We start from the raw sequence: 23,629 nt of genomic DNA, 5'->3' as shown, positions 1-23,629 counted from the left end.
AGTCAGTTGGCCAGTCCCGAGTACACCCCAAACACAGTTTGCTTTAATTGGAGAATCATGGGTTTGGTCTTTTCTCCTCATGATTGTTATGCCTGTGTCATGAGCCCCCTAGAGGCCACAGAGAGTCCAAGTTCATATGCAAATGCAAAGAGCCTTTATGGCAAGCTCTGGCTTGGGTTCTCTGTTCCAGCACAGCGGTTGGATCAGGGAGAGCAGTGGCTCAGCTATGGCAGGGTTGATGAGGTGTAAAGCATGGGGGGGGGGGAATTCTGGATTCAGATGGGGGTTGTACTCCTGATTGGGCAGGAGTGGGGTAACAGGAGTCTTGCCAAACAGGGATTGGTACTGGTGTTGCTATAAGGAAATTGGCAGCCTATGTACAAGTTAGGTAAGCTATTCTCAATGTTCTGGAGCATCTAGGACTTGTTTGTCTGATTGCTGCCCCGCAGGGTACAGTCTGTGGCTTTTCCTGGTGATTGTAAGGGTGAGGCCAAGTCCCAGTATTTTAATCTGCAGTCTGTCATGGCTGCACTGATGTTAAGTTAGGCCTTTTCAATGATTCTCAGGTTTAACAATATCTGGCTATTTGTGGGTAGCTACAGGTGTAAGCAAAGCAGTTTAAAACTAACTTCTGTTAGGTAATCAGTTGGCTTTCTTTTCATAGCTATGCAACTCTAAGTCATTACGATTCAAGGGGAACTCCATCTGATTTCATATTTATATAATTGTATAGGTTGATTTGTATTTATTGATTCAGACCAGATACAGCTTTGCAGGCGCGAAGTGTGAAAATGAGCAGAATTCTTCAGCCTGTGTGTGTCCCCCTGACGACAAAGCTGAAAGGGAAGAAGAGTGGGGTCAGACAGGAACTGGATATGGTCTCTTGCATTTCTTTACAGCACTGTTCAATGTGCACTAATTAAAAACACAGAATTAATGCAGTGGAACTGGCTGCCGTCCGTTGGTGGGACATTGGGGTGACTCTTAGGTGTGTCTTAGCTTCCTTAGGGCTCCAGCTTTTTGGATAGAATGACCCACATTTTGGCTACTGCAGGCCCTCAGTCCCATCCAGATTTGTTTGTATTTGTTTCATTAATACATCAGTCAGCAAATCTGAGTACAGTGGTGCGCGTTTCAGTTCTAGTCACTTCGGAAGTGAAGGCAAGAGAGGCTTGCTTGAGCCAGCTGGAAAGCACAGTGGAAGCTCATCTCGAAGAAAACAGAACAACTTAACAACCAGCGAAACCAAAGGGAAAGGTTTGCTCTATAAACTGCATTGTGCACGTCCCTTCCGGAGCTCACATTCCGGACGCCACCCCTATGAATGTCTTCCTCGCCTATGTCCACAGCCAGATTGACAATGGTTAAATGCGTTTTCATAGTAAAACCAGAAGATGGCAATAGAGTAACATCACTTTCAACACCAGCAGCCTTCGTGTGGTTTCCGGAAGCCTTTGTCCTTCAATAGAAGGCTACGAACTAGTTCTCCAACCCTTTGTCTCCCCATTCCTGTAAAGATCTTGTTGTACAAGTGGGCCACAATACACACTGTCTTTAAAAACAATGAATTCGAGGCCGGCCGCGTCTACGGAGCCAGTTCCAGGACAGCTAGGGCTGTACACAGAGAAACACTGTCTAGGAAAAACAAAAAAGCAACAACAACAATAACAGAAGAGGCCAATAACAAAATTCCACACAGAATCACCATCCTCTTGCTGTGTGAAGATGAACATAGCGAAACCTTTCCCAACTCGGGGAGTTTTCATTTTAAGAAGTTTGTAAGAATAACAAAAAACAAAACAAAACAAACACCAATCAAAGCCAAAACAAAACAAAATGGCAAGACTGTTCAGGAAAAGTTAAAAAAAAAAAAAAAAGGTCTATGATCATTTTTGCCCTGGGTTTCTGATGTGTTGTGTCCCAGTGTGGCTAAGTACTGAGGTTTGCTGAAAGGTTTCGGGTCAGCACTCATCTTTCATCTACAGGCCGTGTGCACACGGGTGATTTCATTTTCCCCTCTGACAATTCCTCTTCTGTGAAAAAAAAAAAAGAGTAATAATAACAATGCCCCCTGTTTTTTTTTTTTTTTTTTTTTTTAATGCCCCCTGTTTTGTGATGATGTCTTAAGGATTAGGTGAACCCTGACCTGTAACAGGAAGCTAAAAAAATGCAGGCTATTGTTCTTGCCCTTACACGCACGTGAAAGAATCTTTCTTTGTGTTGGTTGCAGCTGAATACTAATCACTGGATTGGATCAGAATTTTTTGTTCTTGTTGCCTGATAAGTATGTAACTGAAGCATCACGAAAGCGGCCTAAAAATGTCCTTAGGCAGGCAAGTTTGTGTTTTCAGGGTGTGTTAAGTAACTACAGAATTCCATCAGGACTGAGAATGTGGTGTTCTCTCCAGGGTTCCTTCAGTGCCCCAGGTCTTCGATTCTGTACTCTGCACCCAATCTCTTTTAGTCAGGTTACCAGGTACTTACCGGTCTATTTCCCTTCATGGAGGATGTGGCTCTTACCATAGAGCAAGTCTATGTGAAGTGGTCTTATTTGTGACTGGGGTAGCAGCAAACATAAGGTTTCCTTCATTGCTGCTATGATGCCAGTATTCAGTAGCAAGGCCAATGTTTTCACACTGAAGTTTTTAATTTGAATTTGCATACAGTAAATTGACTTCATTGACTCAGTGAATGATGGTCCACACTATTGCGTTCATTGTCTTCCCAGGCCCCTGCACTTTGTGCCCTGCAGTCAATTTTGCTATCTTTGAAGGGGAAGCAGTGCCAGTAACTGAAGCCAAGTCCTTTCCCTTTAAACACTAAAGTCACAGCAAAGCAGTGGTTTCCACCTCTGGCTACACATTTGCAACACCCCAGAGGTTTAAAGAATGTCAAAGTCAAGGTCTCACTCCAGGTCTCGTAAATCAGAATTTCCAGAGGCAGAGATGAAACTCGATTTTAAATGTTTCTTGAGTAGTCTAGTCGGCACAGGGTTAAGCTCACCTGAGCTCAGTGTCAGGAGGTTAGCATTCCAGCCTGGTCCTGGATATTTTTCTGACCCCCCTGGCCTGGTTTCTCCAGCACTTTTCCGGTGCTTTCTATTCTCCTCGGCATTCCCGTTACCTTTCAACACACCAACCACTGACTGTAGAGTCTAGTTTATCTGAAGGGATTTCTGTGGCTTCCTGTCACTGTCCTCATTACTGACAGGTGGCTCTCTCTTCCTGTCTCCAAGTCTGAAGGGCCTTTGTCCCTGCTAAGGCTTTCTCTCCCGCCTCAAGCTTCCTGCTACTTTCAAGACTGTGGCTCCTCCATCAGCCTTCCACTGGAGATAACAACTCAGACTCACCACCTCTGGAGCAGCCACTGTGTACCAGGAGGTAGATATAACAAGGAGAATGTAGTAGAGTCCCGTCATGAAGAAGGGAGCAGAGGTGTTGATGATGGCATGAACTGAGCAACCAGGGAAATACGTGAAGGATACAGAGCAGCAGCCCAAAGGAGGTGGCCCATTTTCCTGTACTTCTCCGCATGCTGAGAAAATGTCACCTTGCAGCGTCTAAATGGCAATCAGTTCTCCCCAATTTTAATATTAGTTGCCCTTTTATTTCTGTCTTTTTGTTCAATGCCAAATTTCATTAAAGAACAACTTATATCTCACATTCCTCTTCCATTCTTTTTTTCTTTTTTCCATTTTACCATTCGTTCATACTTTTAATGTTATTTTGTTTACATCTTGAACGTTCAACGACCATTTCCATTTCCAATCAGTTCCAATAAAGATTGTAAGTCTGATTATCCACTAAAGCACATTCCAACCGTAACAGTAGTATCATTATCTAAAAATATTTCCAGTGCTAAATAATTGTTTGTATGAGTCAGGGCTTCATCCCATTGCTCTGGGTGCTCATATGCTTATGGCAAGCCTCCTGTCTCAGACTAAGTGTAGTTTAAACACACACACACACAGAGACACACACACACCACACACATCACACACACACACATCACACACTCACACACATCACACACACACCATACACACACATACACACATACCACACACACACCACATACACACACCATACACACCACACACACACACCATACTCACACATACACACCACACACATTACACACACTACACACATACCATACACACACACCACACACACACCATACGCACACACACACACCACACACCATACGCACACACCATACACACACACACTACACACACACCACACCCCTCCCCCCACACCACACATACCACACATACCCATACACACTACACATGCAACACACACACCACACACATACACACACAAACACCACACTCCCCCCCACTACACACATACCAGACAAATGCACCACGCACACCACACACACACTACACACATGTCACACAAACACACCACACCCCCCACACACCCCCCACACACACCACACACACACCACACACACACAGTTCATAGATCAGTCATTTTATGAATTCCCTAGTAAATTCCATTTTAGCATTTTAGTTGATTGCTGTTATAGTTATATACTCGAACAATTTAATTTGTCCCAAATTATTCATTTCATTTAGTTTCTTAAATAAAATTATTCATCTTTCTCCTTATGTAATGTGTATGTGTCTGTGTGCACGTGCGCACATGTGTATATGTGTGGTATATATATATGTGGAGTGAAATGATTTATTTCACTTATTCTCCAAAATGAAACCATTCATCTTTCTCCCTCTGTGGTGTGTGTATATGTGTGTGTTGTGTGTATGTGCATGTGTGTGCGTGTGCGCATGCACGTGTCAAGGTGAGAGCAGTACACTGGATGTCTTCCTCAGTTGCTTTCCACCTCATTGCCTTGAGATAGGATCTCTTCCAAGGAAGAAAAGCTTGCTGTTTGGGCTAAGCAGACTGGCCAGTGAACCCTGGCTCATGTAGCATGTTCCCTAGATCTCTGGGGTGCTGCAAAGTGGAGGGACAGTATCCTCAAATGGATTCATCTCCACTCCAGACTTGATATTCATGTGCATATGACATTTATGGAGCAGACAACTACTTTTTTATGGAAATCATAGTATCCCGGGAACACCAAATGCTGAGTCATGAAAATCAGAGTTCTCAGTGAACACCAAATGCTGAGTCATGGAAATCAGAGTTCTCAGGGAGCACCAAATGCTGAGTCATGGAAATCAGAGTTCTCAGGGAACACCAAATGCTGAGTCATGGAAATCAGAGTTCTCAGGGAACACCAAATGCTGAGTCATGGAAATCAGACCAAATGCTGAGTCATAGAAATCATAGTTCTCAGGGAACACCACATGTTGAGTCATGGAAATCAGACCAAATGCTGAGTCATGGAAATCAGAGTTTTCAGTGAACACCAAATGCTGAGTCATGGAAATCAGAGTTCTCAGGGAACACAACATGCTGAGTCATGGAACCAGAGTTCTCAGGGAACACCAAATGCTGAGTCATGGAAATCAGAGTTCTCAGGGAACACCAAATGCTGAGTCATGGAAATCAGACCAAATGCTGAGTCATGGAAATCAGAGTTTTCAGTGAACACCAAATGCTGAGTCATGGAAATCAGAGTTCTCAGGGAACACAACATGCTGAGTCATGGAACCAGAGTTCTCAGGGAACACCAAATGCTGAGTCATGGAAATCAGAGTTCTCAGGGAACACCAAATGCTGAGTCATGGAAATCAGACCAAATGCTGAGTCATGGAAATCAGAGTTCTCTGGGACACCAAATGCTGAGTCATGGAAACCAGAGTTCTCAGGGAACACAAAATGCTGAGTCAGAAGATGAAGGAAACTCTAGAAGAAGAGACTGAGAAATCCCGTGTCCATGTTTATTGCACAATGCATTTTCTCTTAAGAGATTCACAGAGGTGTGATTTGCTACAGACACGGCTATCATCATGGTATTAGCTAGTGATGAAATATTTATAAGGTAATCCATATTATCTTCATGGAGCATAGATTTTCTTAATAATAAGAAAGGCCATAATGATCTAATTAATCTGGTAGAAGCATGAGATCAGTTTTTAGCTACTCAGACTCTCTGACCGTAATTATTTGTCTAAAGGAGCAGTATTTCTCAAGGCAGCAACAGGACGATGTCCTCCTGAAGTAGCTGCCTCACCTAAAAGTGGATCATGATTTCTTCCAAAAGAGGACAAATGCTTGGTTACAGGGCTTCACTGTCACATGGTATACCTGAAGGACGGTGGCTCCAGCTGAATTCGTTTGACTTTTATTTTGATTTGCATATGTCTGTTAAATTTATTCCATGTGGGAGGCTGCTTTTGGAATCCACAGTAGGGGATTGGATTCTCTAGAGCTGGAGTCGTAAGAGTTTCTGAACTGTCTGATATGGGATCTGAGAATCAACCTCAGGTTCCCTGCAGGAACAGTATGCACTTTTAGTGACCGAGCCACTTCTCCAGCACCTCCACTGGATTTGAACAACCCAGTTGCATGTCCATAGTTTGGATTTAAACAGAATCATCCAATAGGAAAAAAGCTGATCCTGTAAATTTCATTTTATTACATTAAAAAAATGACACTAAAGAAATAAAGAGCCAAGTGAGGTGTAGGTATTTAGGGAGTGAGTAGATATGGTATATCCAAGTGGTAAGGTGGATCTCATGAGTATGGAATACTTTTCCAGTCAGATTGCGGTTGCAGTTACATGAAGCTCTATGTGTGACTAAACTTCACAAGACACAGATACAGGAATGCAAGTGTAGTTGGGTGACCTCTGGGGACTGTGCTAATGTCAGCATTGTTTTTATTTATTTTATTCTTACAAAATATGTCACTATTGAATAAAGGAGGCTGAAAGGTTCATGACTTCCCTGTACATTTGTAAATTACTTCTTTTGAATCTACAAAACTAAAGAATTTCAAAAAGCGTCACTAGTTTATCCCAAGAAATTCACATCTAATGCATATTGGTTTCAGTCAGCTTGTTTGTTTCTTGGAGTGACAGCCTCTGCTCGGTTACTATACAGCAATAAAAGTGTCTCTCTTCTCAGACAATTTATACCCTTTAATTGGGTAACCACTTATAAGAGACATGGGCAAAAATAGCTACAGAAGGTTCTGAGAGGGGAAAAATTCTCTCAGATGTCTTAATCTAGGACCAGGACTATAGGCAAGACTTGACTGCTTTGGTTTAAACTGTGTATAGGATCCCGGAGGGAGGTGTGAATATTCAGCAGACCCTGCTCACATCCATACAGCTGTTAGAAATGGATTCGGGGGATCCAGACTTAATGTCAATTGCTCTGGATACATCAGGAAAGTCTGGGCTAAACGCAGGCACAAGGCTGGCATTAGCAAGTTCTGCAACACTTTTCAAGGAAAGGAAAGACTGTGCCTTGAAAGTTAACTGGCAGTCAAAGTACTTCCCTAAAGTATGCTAAAATCAAAGGGAGACATGAGTACGTTTCATGTTTGCTAGTGCGTGTTTTATGTTTGTTTTTCCCTTTTTGAGATAGGGTCTCCATACATAGCTCAGGCAAGCCTCAAACCTGCAGTGATCCTCTGGACTCTGCCTCTCAAAAGCTGGGATTACAGGCATGTTCCACTCTGCTCAGCACGTGTGTGTTCTGATTTGTGCATTTTAGAGATCGTCCTTCCACTTTTGGTAGCATTCACATAGGAATACATTTTGTTGTTTTCTAAGTGCTTCTATATAGGGGATGATGGTGGCTTCCATTTGTCTGGGGTCCTTTGGAGTTTCCAAGTTCTTGTGACATCTTTATAACAATATGCAAAATGCACAGAATATAGGATTTCTAAAATAACTATTTTTTTTACGTGTGTGGGGTGTTTTATCTGAACGTCTGTCTGTGCATCACTTGGGTTCTAGTGTGTCAGATCCTGGGACTGGAGCTAGAGATCATTGTGAGGCTCCACGTGAGTGCTGGGAATTGAACTCAGGTCCTCCAGTCGAGCAGCAAGTGCTCCTAGGTATCGAGCCATCTCTCTGGCCCTGGTTCTTGGTTCTTGGAACTAGGGAGGGAAAGATGGTTCTGATTACAATGTAACTTCTGTCCTATGCTTTTTCTCCTCCCCCAACTTCTCTAAAGGAAGTGTGCCTTAACCTAATTACATCCCTTGTAGCATGGTTGTACAAACAGGAAAAGGGTACCTCATTTAGACAGATGCAGCCCCCGAAGTACATGTTTCAGTGGCAGAACAAGGTGGTGATGCCTCTGTGGAAAGTTAAAAGCTCCTTTTCCAGGAGATGGAGCCCCTCACCGTTGGCTAAGCCAACCTGACTTTGGCTCACAGCTGGCACTCCACTGCTCCTTTGCTGATGCAGCATCCTTGGTGACCCTCTCTGGGCAAGGTCCAAAACCACACTTTAAAGCAAGTTGCACTGAAACCGTAAAATGTTAGCTGTGAAGCAGGCCCGTGGAGGGTCTCTAACAGAATATTCCAAGGCAAGACTGGCACTGACTGTATCACTTCTAGGCAGAGAATCGTGGCTCACACATTTAATCTCGGCACTCAGCAGGCTAAGAAAGTCAGGAGGGGGATGGCCTTAAGTTTGAGAACAGAGTCGATTTCAGAGTGAGATTCTGTCACAACAAAATATAACAACACCAACAAAAAGAAGAACCCGTTGTTTTAATGAGTATGGCGGATAGAAGAGAATGGTGCTCAGCAGACATCACCAAGTGCAGCCGTTGCTCATCTAAACCCCAGGTGTCCAAATGATGCTCTGGTACCCAGTGGATGCCGGTGGAGAATGGCAACGATGAGGCAAATTTGATAATAGCAAACTCACACCAAAATAAATTGCCTAACTGGCCTCTGAGTAATGCACCGGCTATGCTTAGGTAGGAAGGATGTGAATGAGCTTTTGTGGGGCATCCCTAGCGATGCGCAAATGTACTTGCTGCTGGCAGCATCCCATGTAGGAGCCGGGAGGTCTTGTCAAGGTGCACAATATTGGTGAAATATTTGGCTTTCTGCTGTGCTCAGCCCATCTGTTCCCACAATTTGCAAACCCTGGAATGGCTCAGGTAGCACAAATAAAATGTGAGTTAAATACTGCTTGATGCAACTTATTTTGAATATTTTGTTTGAAGTACATCTTTAAAAGGATTTTAGGGGAAAAACATGGTCTGTTGACATTCCTGTAGGAAAGTTATAATTACTTTACAGGAAAGAAAATTTGATAGCCTTTTCCTGCTTTTGTACAAGCCACACTTGAATCGTCTCACTATAAAATTTTAATATAAGAAAGCAGACACCCCATAAATAACATTAATGAAAAGCAAACTGGCTGAGCAGGTGCAAATTAACAAGGAGGCTGTGGGCGTGGGGGGTCAGTGCCTGGGTGATGCGCAGATAATAGAGTTGAGAATTTGACTGGTCAAATGCAATGAATAAGAAAATGGCTTTGGGGGAGGTGAGAAAAACCCCTTTGGAAAACTTCTCTAGATGTTTGATTTGGTAATTAAATCTGCAGCTAGATGATATGCTTCAGGACAAAGACATGAGACAGCTGCACGACCTTGCCACCTTTTGTGTGAGAGAGGTGGCAACAGAACCGTGTTCTTCCGTGGTCTGTGTTTGAGTGCTCTGGACATTATAGGGCAGGAGCAGAGGAACAGCTTTATTCAGGCTAGCAATCTTCTGTGGTGTGTTTCTTTTGAATATCTTTCATCCTGGATAAAGCCCTGCCTTATATATAATGAATCTTCTAGTCATTTTATCCAGCTTAAAAAACTTTCTTATTACTCATTTCAACCAAAAGAAAGATCTTGTTTTGGTAACTACAATGTGTCATTTGGGGACTGAAGAGGTGGCTCACCTGGTAACGTGCCAGCCACACAAGCATGAGGGCCAGAGTTCAGATCTCTGGCACCATATAAGACCTGGGCATGGTTGTACATGTCTGTAAACTTAGCTGAGGGAGAAGTATGGGGACTGACAGATCTCCTGAGATCTCTGACCCACCAATCTAGTCAATTGTTGAACTCTGTGTGTAAAGAGAGACCTGTCTCATAAAGATAAGATGGTCAGTAATAGTAGTAGACCCTAAATGTCAAAGACCCTCTGGCTTCCACTTGCACAAGCATGTGCATATGCATGTGTACACACACACACACACACACACACACACAGACACACACACACACACCCCACTATCCTGTTTATTGTAAGGATCCCTCCATCTGAACTTACTCCTCTACACCTCTAGTTAGAATTGGCCTCAGACTCTCTGTCTTCTCGTTCTCCTCTGATCCCTGGAGCAACCTTCTCTGAAGCTTGATGATCAGGCCCTGAGGATGTGATAGAAAGAGGATTTCAAGGAAAGGAATACAAACGTTCATTGTCTGGAGTCTCAGTTCCCTCTGTCAGTGTCGAATATCCATTCGATGCTGATAGACCAGCTCTGCTGACTCATTTCTGAACTCTCAGACATGGGCTTCTGAGTCCATACCGCAGAGCCCCTCCAGGGGCCACCTGGAGTGAGATTCAAAGATGAATCCTCTGTCAATCCTCTTGCCTTGAGGCAACACTCTACGCTCTGGTCCTTAGAAGTGGAAGGCACAGTTTCCTTCAGTGCAGTTGTACTTTTCCTTGGGTGGCCTTAGCAGTACTTGCAGGAAAAGCCTTTGAACTCTTTCAGGCTTTTTTTTGAAAGCACAAGGAGAAAAGGCATTAGTTTCCTCAGATACACTTTCAAGTACTGTGTCACTTGGCAAGATGTACAGGGACCAATGGGCTGCCTGACAGCATCTTCATCTTACAGCATACACGTGAGTATTCTGGAAAGCAGTGGACTGCTGCCGGTGGCCGACTTCACTTCACAGTGTTGTAAGCCCTGCACTGGTGTTCAACGTCATGTGTGGGAATGTGGAATTCTTCTCATGCTGTGGACAAAATGCTAAGACCAAATAGTTGACCAAATCCACCCAAGAGAGGATTGGTTTCGGCTCACAGTTACAGAGGGTTCAGCCCATGGTTGCTGGGCCCCATGCACTTGGGAAGAACATCCTGGAAGCTGGAGTGGGTGTCAGAGAAGCTTCCCCACTTCTTGTTAGAGAAAAATCAAATGAAGGGAATGCTGGTATTCATCTGGCTTTCTTTTTTTCCCCTTTAATTCGGTAGTTGGGAGCCCATGGATTGGTGCCAATGCATTCAAGGTGGATTGTCCCCATTAGTCAATCATCTCTGAAAACATCTTCCCAGTCCTCACCTATACTTGCTTCTAAATGTAATCCAGGAGATCATAAAAACCAACCATGATAGTAAGTAGGGAGTGTCTGGAAGTCTGCCTCACTACAACAACAGGCAGCCAAAATGAGGAACGATGAAGCTCATGCTGTTAAATTACCAAAAAAACCTACTGTGTTCATTGAATCATATTCATCTGGTGACATGATTGGTTTTTATATCTCCCCCCCCCCCGCCTCCAGATCAATGCATTGACCTCTTCTTCCTTGCTCAGTGATAAAGAGTCTCAGGTACACAGGCTCTAATATCCCATTTTATTTGCTCTTTGGCATCTGCGTGGGTCTTGACAGCTGTAGGAGGCTGAAAGATGGGAAATGAAAGAAGATAGATTTGCCTGTTTGCTTTTGGGATGCAGGGTGTGAATGGCTTCCTCTTACTAGTTTTCTTACTCTACCCATATCTATTTGTATAATGGCTTCGTTACTGTCTCTTAAGTCATTCTCTTGGATATCCCACTGCATACTTCTATGGACTAGGCTTTGCATACATGAGCACTAATGTGGAGGTCAGATACACACCTGTGGTGGCTAATTGTGCACGTTGGCTGGTTGGAATATAATGTTCCAGATGTTGTTTTAAAGATTTTGTAGATGGGAATCACAATTGTAAGCAGTTGGCTTTATTAAAGCAAATTTCCATAAACAATATGTGTGGATATCATTTAGTCAGTTGAAGGGCTTCAGTGTAAAAACTAGTTTCTGTAAGGAAAAGGAATTACAGGCAGTAGAATAGAGTTTCTACCTCTCTGAGCTCAATTCTGCCAGCTATGTAGTCTGAGTTCTTTTCAGAGGCCTCCTGTGAGACCCAGGTGAGGCTGGATCCTGACTGACACTACAGAAATTAATTTCAGCATCAAATGATATAGCCAAAGTTGGAGGTTACTTAGGGAAATTCTTTTTAGCATAAACTAAAGTGTGTGCATGTGTGTGTGGAGGACAAACACTGAGAAGTAAGCAATAACACACATCCAAGAGTGGATGTAAGCTTTCCAAGAAACACTCCTCATTAGTGGGCGTGTCTCAATGCTCTCTCTTCACACACACGCGCAAGCACAGGACAAATGCACACAGAGTCTACATTCTCAAAAGACCCAGACTTCACTCTAATACATCTGCTTGTGACTTTGATCCCTGCAGTGTGGCTTTTGAAAGGATCCTGGGCTCCTCAACAGGAGATTCTGTCCAGCATGACTTAGCACGGCAAAAAGGTCACTTTACTCACCTCATAAATATTTCCCAGAAGTTCTTTCAAGTCCCAAACATAGAACCTGACCATATGCTAACGCATGAGTGTTCATGCATGTGTGTATGCTTTTGTAGCTTTTGAAGTTACATTTCTCAAGAGATACAATCTTGTAAAACTTCAAAGATTAAATAACACTATTTTGTACACTTTTATCTAAAGAGATGTTCTTTAGTACATGAGATTATGAGTGGATTATGAGGCACTTTGTAGTGTTTACAAATAATTAAAAACGGTTCAAAGAAGGTCAAAAAAGTCTTACTATACATGTGTCACAGATGGTCAAGATATGTTTGTCTGTGAACATGGCTTGCACTCTTGTTTGTAAAAGGAATTCTAGGCCTTGGTAAGCTTTTGGAACTACTTACGGTTACTTGTTTTGAAACAGGCTCAAACTTAACAGTTAGTGGTAAATGACCTTGAATTTGTAATGCTCCTACCTCAGCCTTAAAAGTGTTATGACAATAAGCAAGGGCCAACAAACTTAGCTTCATGGTGAATCTTAGACCAGCTCTGGGTACCTAGGAGTCCTTTATTTTCTATGTGCCCTTACTTTTTCCTGTTTTTTTTTTAAACCCTGATTTATCCTGTTTTCTCATTTGTGTTTGAACATCACAAGTGTACTGTGTATTTCCTTCCTTGGCTCTGGAGGACTCTGATGACTGAGCTGCCTTTACATCCTAGCTGGACTGTGGAATGTCACCTCATGGGGCTCTAGTCTGTGAAGTAGAAGAGCAGAGGCCAGCTCTAATTACTGTTTTATAAAGGCATGCACAGCAGAAGGAAGGCAATTCCTCTAATGGAATTAGAGTGTGGTTAAGAAGGCAGAGCATGTATTAAAATGAAATGTCTCCTGTAGACATGGCCTCTACTTAAGACTTAAGCTCTCTTTCTCTTAGAGAGAGTGTTACTATCCAGTCCCAATACAGAATCTGTTGTCACGCAACAGAGGTGGAAGTGTGCACTGAAAACAAAGACCACGTTCTCATTCTGCCTTTTAGAAACTTAGGTGAGTCTCTTAACCCAGTCTTCCATTTTCCACCAACTTCTACTAGCAGGCAACACCGGACCTGTGGACACACCTGTAGTCCTAGAATTAAGGAAGCTAAGGTAGGGAGGTCATGAGTTTGAGTCCAGCTGTGCTACATAGTAAGATTCTGCATTAAACAAACAAACAAATAAGTGGATGTGCTAGTGGTTTATAAAAAACAAAATCCACAACTACCTTTCTGAGCCTCGTGTAGGCAATCACTGCTGCTACATGGTCACAACTATGATAACTTACGTTGTATACAGAGGACCGTGCCCTACTACAGAAAAGCAAGGAGGGGCACAAGTGGGGGAGGGAGCCAAGTTAGGAAGCAGGGCTCATCAGGAGTGGGAGGGATTAGAGAGAGTATGGGAGTGCATTTAATCACAGTACATTGCATACCAGTTTAGTATTATCAAAATGAAGAGCCAGACCCAGCGAGGAGACAGCACAAGATGTTCATAGGAATGGGCTGAAACAGTATAGGAACTCTGTGTGCTGCTCTTAGGAATCGGACAAGTCAGTTGCCAGCTTTCCTGACTTTAGAACTTAATGTACTTTCACTGTCCCCAAGGGACCTACTTGCAACAGCCATGGCAAATCATTCGGAAATTTCCAAAGACTACACACGGAAAACAAGACTGCACATAGCATGCCTTACAGCAAAGACGCTATTACCACCTGCAGATGGACTCTCTTTGCAGGATCCCATTGCCTTTCTTCTCTCTCCTTTCTCTTTTCCCTTTCCTTTGCCTCCTCTCTCTAATGTATTTCCATCATGTGAACTAAATTCCACACCTCTTATTATTCCACAAAATAAGCAAATAACCAAACAAAAATAAATATACCCCTGAAGTGAATTATACCTATCATTCTAGAAACACCATTGATAGATAACTTTGGAGTCGGAATCTGCACTATTTAATCATATTAAAGTATTTCTTTATAGCATGTATAATGATCTCCCCCATGACTCTGCTAAATGTATTTGATATTCCTTTATCTCATCACATAAAAGCATGTCCAGTATGGCTAAAGAGATAAGAAGTCTGGAAGTTAGGATCAGAAGTCCTTCATTTGGTAGGTTTCCCTCTCATCTCTGGGAAGTAGAAGAATCTTCCTGTCAGAGAGGATCTCAGGGTCTAAATCATTTAATGGCCGTGCTGTTTAAAACAACACTATTAAAAAGAAATCCAGATGCATTTGTTTTACATGATTGGTGCTTGTAAAGTAAGATGAGTGTTGGGAATTAAACAAAATTGGGATTCTTTCCTTGCAGGAAGAGAACTTTTGTTCTTTTTGAAGCGTCTTCATCTCACCCCACTCAAACTGTCCTCTACTTCAAAGGCTTGAGTCCTTACGCACAGGGAGAAGAGAAGGCAGGCGGGAGGGAGGGAGTACAGGGCAGGTGAATGCCATCTGTTCCTTCTGCATGTTTAGCTCTTGTGTTGATGCCATGAGGGGGTTGCTAGAGACCAACTAGGGTTGGCTATTTTCACTGCTTTCTAGACACCTACAGGTGTAAGACGATGACTATTAAATGATTTCAAAATTACACATATATACCCACACACAGATATGCACGCAGTGGCTGAAGTAAAGCTTGAAACAAACAGAGCAGCAAATTATCACCGGTCCCCCAGCTATCAGCTCTGTTCGCTGCAGATCTTCACAGCAGGCTTGGGTAGCCCGTGCACAAAGTCATCGAATACCACCGATGTTGGAAGGGCTGTATTATCCCTGCTTTTATGGAAAAGGAAGCCAAATTAGGCAAAATTAATTGGCTTGCCCATAATCTAGCATCTAAGTCTTTCTAGCTTGCTAGCTCCAATTCTTTTACCACCACACATTATGCAAGGAGAAAAACAAATTCAATTAACTTCCCTTAGTGCTTCGTACAACAAATGAACAACCATTAATGTATGGCCGTAGATTCCATCTCGTTACAGAGTGGCTGGGAAGTTTATCAAAGCAAATAGGGCATTCAACTTAGTGTAGCTCAAGAGAGTGACAGGGTCCTGCAATCAAGGAAAGGATGCATGGGATTTTAATTTCAATTCTGTTTACCCAGAGTGTGATGAAGGGACAGACACGAGCTTAAGTGAGCAGACCTCTATAAACAAGTTCATGCTGTCATTATTATCTTGCTGGAGACCTTCATGTTACCATTTTGTTATAATGATACTTCACAATTTTGACCTTTTTCAACTAGTACAAGAAAAATGAATATTTTGTGGTTTCTCCAGCTTCTTTTTTCCTGTGCTTTTAGCAAACTTAGTAAATGATGTGCTAAGTCTTTCATCTAAGACGAGGTGAATTTCAAGGGATATTAAGCCTGTTTCTAAACTAGTTATACCTTACCCACTAAATATTATTTGGTAGAAAATGCTGGATGTCCAGAAACCTTATGATCCATTTTATCATCTTTTTTTTTTATTTGATCCAGGAAGTTGATTTTCATGGATGATAAATAAAGTTTATATCTAGAAAGATGAAATCATGAAGCTTGTCAGTATGCTTATTGCAATTTATACCACCAAACAGGTTTGCTGCAACTTATAATAAAGCACGTTCAGTAGGGCAGGTAATAATAGAGGAAGAAAGTTAGATGAAAGATACAGAGCACTGAAATATATATAACTGTAGCAGTTTCTTTTGGGCTGGTGAGAAATCTCCAGTTACATCCATACAAAACACATTGTGATTCCTGTTATCACCACCCACCAACTCTGCTGTCTTGGTTTTTAGAACAAATGATGGCAATAGAACAAAGGACAAAGGAAGGCAAAACAAACAAACAAAAAAAACCTGCAAGGAATTTTAGGTATCTTTTAGAAAAATGCTTATCCAGATCAAAACTAGGCAGATTTTTAACGAGATCTCCAGACACTTACCCAAGTCATCCAGTGTTGTTTCTTGGCTCACAATGGGAGTCTAGTAGTCTCTTTGCAAACCTTCACAACTGCCAAGTAGGAATTTGCAAAGAGGATGGGGTTTTCATTTATTTGTGGGTATTCATTCATTTATTTCCTTATATTCAGGTTTCCCTGATCTGAATTTCTTTGCCTATTTTTGGAGGCTATCACATAAAGTGAACAAAATAGAAGTTTTTGATTCAAGGAAAATCATTGGGTTTTCTTTTTGCTTTGGCAGTCAGGAAGCTTAGAACAAATTAACATTTTTTTGCAAACTGTCCCACACGCGTTATATGTTGTGGAATATTACTTTAACTATGTAAAATATGCTGCATTTTTTTAATTATGTAAAGTTGTGTTGCTGTTTCACCTTGCCTGCCTAAGGCAGCTGATTGGTCTAGCAAAAAGCTGAATGGTCAATAGCTAGCCAGAAATGGAGTAAGCAGGGCAGGCATGGGGGAGAAGAGAGAGAGACCCCTCAGGCTAGCCAGCTGGGCAGCTGCCAGACAAACAGACATGGAGTAGGACATACAGAATGAAAGAAAGGTAAAAGGCCCCAAGATAAAATGGAGATGAAGAGAAACAGGTTGGTTTAAGTTATAAGAACTAATCGGACAAACATAAGATAAGGTTGAGCATTCATAACCTTAATTAAGTCTCCGTGTTATGATTTGGGCACTGGATTTAAAGTGGCCTGCCCAGTGATGTGCAGGAGCCATGTTGGGTAAATCTAGGATGGCTGAGTTTATCATTTGGGAGAAACATCTGTTTGGTTTAAAGGCAGAGCTGGATGTTGCCAGGGCTACGCTGAGTTTAGGATGTACAAGAACGAGAACCTGTACATGGAGAAGCAGATGACGAAAATCTGTGGGTCATGAGAGGAAGAAGGAACAGGTACAGCTAGCAAAAAAAGAAACAACTAAGGAATCCATTCAGAATGCCTCCTCAGAGGCCAGGGCAGCGATGAATGTTCCCTGTGGTTGAGAACTGAGACTTTAGCCCTGGATTTGGTCATTCATCTTTTTCAAGAAAGCAGGGTGGTTTGTTTGTTTAAGTTTTTAGTTTTGTTTTATACTTTTTCGTTTTTTACAAGACAGGGTCTCTCTGTGTAACAGTCCTGACTGTCCTGGAACTTGGTTTGTAGACGAGGCTGGCCTTAAACCCATAGAGATCTGCCTGCCTCTGCCTCATGAGTGCTGGGATTAAAGACGTGAGCCACATGACTGGCAAGAAAGAAGTTTCATAGTCTGTATAGAATATAAAAAAAAATAAAGAATTCCCCCATTTTCTGCGTAATTGGAACATGAGAAATTGGATGTATAGTGTGAAATATTCTCCTGAGAGTTGTAATAGTGAGAAATGAAGAAAGCCAGAGAAGAGTGAAAATATGGATCTTCCTCAGTCTAACCAGAATTGTATTCGATGTTATCTATCAATATTTGCTTTCCAATAAGGGGATAGGTAATAAGTTCTAGAAGTCAAAATCTAGGACAATGCATGTTTTTCTGAGGGAGACCAGGAGACAGCAATGCAGTTCAGAGTCTCTGTGAAAGGACTTCAGAACACAGCTGTGGTGTGAAAACTGAGCTGGAATTGGCTGGAAAAAGAAGCCATGAAATGGAGATGCTTCTTTGAAGATAGGGAGCACCGTGCACACATTTCCAAAGGGAAGCAACAGCAGGGTGTAGTGGGTCCACATGGAATTCCATGTGACTCACACAGTGTAGGGGTGGAGGGGGAGTGATGAAAGAGGAAGCCCAGAGGGTACACAGAGGTGTCACTGAGAAGTTTGTGAGCCAGTGTGGAGTGTGTTGTTCTTTTGGAGGGGATAGGACTTTGAGGTGCTTGAAAGTAGAGAGTGACACCATTCTGTTGACAGTTTAGAAAGTGGCTCTGGTTCAATGCTGTGGATATCTTGGGAAGGAGAGCGATACAATGAGTGAAAAAAAAAAAAAAAGAACAAACTCTCAATAGACTGTACCAAGCACCAAGAACTTAGGACTGTGACAACAAAGACATTGACATTGGAAAAGTAAAAAGTTGGACTCAGTAGACTGTACCAAGAATCAAAACTTTAGGGCTGTGTCAACGAAGACATTGACATTGGAAAAATAAAAAGTTGGATGCAGTAGACTGTACCAAGCATTAAGAGTTTAGGGCTGTGTTAACATGGAATTGACATGGGAAAAGTAAAACGTTGAACTTATCTTTAAAAGAGTGCTAGAGTAATATTTTGGCGGTTGATAAATTGCGAGGGTTAGAGAGGAGGTTAGATTAAAATGATTCTATAAAGCACTACAGGTTAGTTTGGAGAAAGTATGTGCTCTGACTTTGATATCTGTTTTTGATATTTGATTTTGAGATGACTCTGAGACAGAGCAGGAAAGAAGCTTCGTAAGACATCTTGAAGACCATAGGAGGAGCATTGCAAGGATTTTGGGGGCAAGCGTACATGGATAATTGCTGAATTCACCAGAAGAGTGGAGGTTACCAAGGGAGAGTGTAAACAACCAAAGAAGACAGAGACTCATGAGTGGTCCTAAGAGTTAAGAGATGAGTAGAGAAAGTCATTTCACCAGAGAGATTAAGAAACATGAGGGAGGCTTAGAAGAAAAGGGAAAAGTGTGGTGTTGCAGATGTAGATGCTGAGAGACTGGGCATTTCAAAGGGAGAGGGTAGACAATACTACATGCTATCGAGGGAGAAAATAGGAACAATATAAACTTTGCGAGTTCTCCATTGCTTTAGCCAGGGTGTTGTAGGTTCCTATCTTTGTATCTTTTTCTAGTATGAAGAAGTAGATGTCTTTATAGTTCGACTTTCGTCTTTGCACAGGTTATGCAAAGTAAACTTAACCTAACATCATGGCACCTTCACACCAGCCCAGAGTGTAGTACTACAGGAAGCAAGAAGAGTACGTGCGAGCTTGACACACGCCTAGTAACTGACATTCTGAGTTGATTTTATATCGCATAGCCATCCTTTTCAAGACTGTTTAATAGGAGATGAACTTGGAAAGGTCAAGTAAGCCCCACAGGGTTGCAGAGCTTAGAAGAGCAGAGAGGGGATTTGGACCTAAGCCTGGCTCCCAAGCACCTGCTCATTAGGGAATGCTTTGATTTCTCTGACGAAAGTCTAGTAGACAAAAAAATTCACAAAAGTAGTGTAGGTTCGCCATTTGACATTATTTTGGCTGAGTTATAGTTTGACTTTAAAAATATTTTAGATTTACTTATTTTATGTGTATATATGCTTTGGCTGTATTCATGTTTGAGCACCACATTTGGGCCTGGTGCCTGTGGACACTAGAAGGAAGAGCTGATTCCTTGGGACTAGGGTTACAGGTCATTGTAAACTGCCAGCTGGCTTTTGAGAACTGAACCCTGGTCCTCTAGAAGAGCAATGAGTACTCTGAATGACAGAGTCAGCTCTCTGGGCCCTGCATGATAGTTTAAACTCAGCTTCATCATTTACCAGCAATAGATGATGATGAAGTACACTTCATGCATAGGGGTTGAGATCTTGATGGATTTTTTTCAAAAGCAAAAAAATAAAAATCCCAAATATATTTTTACTTATGATGTTTAATACATAGGTACCTTTACAAACAAATTTAATATATTGTGTGTGTCATGTTTGTGTAGTTGCATATGTGTGCATGCATATATGGAGGCCAGCGGTCAACCTCAGAAGCTTGTTAGGCAGTATCAGGGTCTGTCCTTAGCCTGGGACTCACCAGCTTGGCTCATCTAGGATGACAGCCTCTCTGGTGCTAGAATTATATCTGTTCATTTCCAGTTTCTTTTATGTGGGTTCTGGGGACCATTTCACTGCAGAACTATCCCCCCAGCCCCACATTTGAATTCTTTATTTCACTGCCAAACATTATCAGTTACCCACTTTGCTAATTGTAATAGACTTACTTCCACCCTACATGAGTTGATTTTCTCTTTAGCAGGTTGGAGAGGAAAGGAAATGTATTGTTGTCCTTTCACAGGTAGAAGGAAAAACATAACTGAAATGCTGCTATGTGCTTACTGAGCATAGACTTTGCAATTATTTTCTTAATGTTTTAAATGAAGTAGGCCGGCCTCTATTTCTGAGTAGTGTTAAGACTGGTCCCGGAAAAGTCTAAGTTTATATTCAGAAAGTTCACCTTCGTGTCTTACAGGCAAGAGCACTGAGAGAACTTCAGTCATTATAAATTTAAACACTTGCTTATGGATCAGACGAACAAGCCGTGGCATAGATCTTTTTGTTTTCTTCAGAAAATTACGGTATCATAATAACTAAGAAAGCCAAGGTGGAATTTTTGGCTTCTTGGTGACCTGTCCCATCATACAGAGCTTTGTTGTCTTCAGTTCTTGCCTTCAGCACTGTCCTGGACTCGCAGGAGCTGCCTGGGTGAGTAAGACACAAGCAAATGAGTATTGTAAGGAACTAGCTGCCTCTTTGCCGCATGGCTACACTCACTATTGCAGCTCTCCTTCCCGGAGGCTGGACCTACGAAAACTCCCACTCTTGTCTTTGGAGGAGACCTGACACCATTTGGGCAGGGAGATCTGGGCTTCTCATGTCTTGAGCCACCCAGGATAGAGTGGCATGGTGTATTCTTGGGTAAGCTCCTTGGCTCTGTGGGATGTTGGTGAGAAGTGAGGCTGGACTGGGGTGTTAAAATGTGTGTGGACCACATTTTGCCTGATCTAGGAGGGGTGCTGTTTCTGTTTTGCATGGCTGTGGTGGCTCTGGTCCACACTGTTAGGAGGTAAAGTCCAAGGGAAAAAAACAGGTAGCAATTTTTCCCACCAAATACTGATGTTGTTTAAGAACACCTGCCTTGTATGAAGCTTCTGGAAGGCTGGCCAGCAGGTCCTGTAAGCCATCACTGTTCCCCATGCCATGACTTATTCTTAGCCTGGGCCTCACTCACTTATTGCTTACCAAACTGTGCAATTGAAATTACTTGTTCACCACCTCGCCCCACAGATTTAGTTGCCTTGGTGGCTGCAGGGTGTTAGTCTGGACTTTAGACTGATATTTACTGTTTAATCTCCTTTCTTTTGAGATTATAGACATTGCTGACTAGGTCTGTAGACTCATGATTTTCTCAAAACTTAGGACTGAAGGGAAGATTTTCTTTTTTCATTCTGCTAAGTTTCAAGCTATGTGTGTCATCACTGAGAAGAGTTTTCATATTGAGAAAGGCTATGTAAGAGGACAGGTTAGGGGAAGGTTATTACAGGTTCTTTACTGTGTTATGTTCCTTGAGAAATATTACCTACAAGATTCAAAAATACAATTTAATTTTCCAGTTAAATCATAATTAATCATTTTATTTCTAAAGAGAAATAAATTCTTAAGAGCTTAGGTTACAAATGTAATTTTAAGACAGAAAATCAATGTATAATGTGTTTTGTGAGCAAGGTAATCTGAAGATGGTTTAAAAACAAACTTGAAAATATTTGCTTATGCAGTGCAGGCTTTTTAAAAGTTATTTTTAAAGGCTGAGGAATTAGACACCTGTTGTTTCGCCAACTGGTGGGGATGTTTAAAAACGACTATCTCTCTTCAGCCTGCAGCTCCGTCTGCACCTGCTGCTCCTTGAGTTATGGGCGTCTCACACTTGGTAATTTAATAAGGTTAGGTCCCATGACAGTGTGCTGCAGTTGTCCCGCAGGGAGAGGGAAAGCACGTTCATAAAGTCTCGAGAGGAAAGCATCATGCATAGAGTCTGAAAGCAACAGTTTGGGACCACTCAGACATCATGGCTTTCTGGCTGAAAAAAAAAAAATTTAAATAAATGTACGTGATGAGAAAGTAGTCAAAAATTGTAAACAAAACAGAACAAAAAAACCAAAAACAAACAAACAAACAAAAAAAACAAGCCCTTTGTGATGTAGCAGCCACTCTCTCTACACTTTGACCTTTATGTTATTGAAATCGCTTTTATGTTTTTTTTGTGCGTGCGCGGGGTGGGGCCTCAATCTCAGAGATCTCTGCCTGCCTCCCACGTGCTGGGATTAAATTCATGCACCACCACTTTCAGTTTGAAAGAATTTTTTAAATTAAAAAAAAATGACAATTTCAGATGTGTACCTTTTCAATTTTTTTTTAGAAACTGTTTTATTATCTCATATAATAATTAAAAGTAAATGTGTATGAGAATTGAGCATACTTCATTTACCGGTTCCATTTTCTCAGATCCCATCACTTTTAGATTGGTGATAGAAAAATATCATCTCTTATCCAGGACAAGAAGGTAATCTACACGATCTTGTACATGTGTGTGAAATAAGCATTTTAGAAGAAACCAAAAAAATAATAAAAATAAATAAATGTGTATTGAGAGCCTCATTGTTCAATAGGCCAGTCATGAGCCACATGCAGCCACTAAAGTAAAATCTTAAAAAAGTTAATATGAAATATACTTAAAAATTCAATTATCCCATCTCACTAGGCACATTTTACCTTCTCAGCGGCACTGGTGTGGTCCCTTAAGGAAAAACGGAGATACAGCTTTCCATTTTCTGAGATATGCCCTCTGTGGTGTTTCCAATTCTTGAAGTCATAGTTCCTTTTCCTTAAACACGTGATTACGGCATCCCAACTAAGCCACAAAAGCACAGGTTCGTGACTGTAATACAAGTGCCTTTTCCTAGACAGGAGTTTGTTGACCTGAAGTTGCCAACATCCCCTCCCAAGAGGTATGCCCAGGCAGGTACTTCGGAAACTAGAGTCCTCTTTGTTGTGGTTGTCTTTTCAGGGAAGTAGAGGCAACTACAACGTACTAATACTTCCTACTTCTGGGATCTGCTGTGGAAAGATATAAGTCATATATCGAGGCGATAAAGCTTATTCTGTAAACTTTTCCATTTAATTTCTGTGCTTCTTTGATGTATAGTAATGGGCTAAGCTGAGATGTGGACACCTGTGCGGAGGAAGCAGAACACGTCATAGTGGGAGAGGTATAGCAATAAACAGAACCCTGAGCACTTGAGCAATAACCCCTTCATCCTGGGGAGGTTTGTTTGCTCATTATTTATTTATTTATTCTTTTAAGTAGCAGCTAAAAGACCACATTGGATTTTGTTTTTGAAGTCATCAGACAGAAAAGTCAAAATCTTCTACAGTTCTCCAATAGGCTAATTGTTACTACAAAGGAAATAGAT

This window comes from Chionomys nivalis, chromosome 2 (genome assembly GCF_950005125.1).
Source record: "Chionomys nivalis chromosome 2, mChiNiv1.1, whole genome shotgun sequence".
Taxonomy (NCBI): Eukaryota; Metazoa; Chordata; class Mammalia; order Rodentia; family Cricetidae; genus Chionomys; species Chionomys nivalis.
This window is presented reverse-complemented; position numbering follows the sequence as displayed.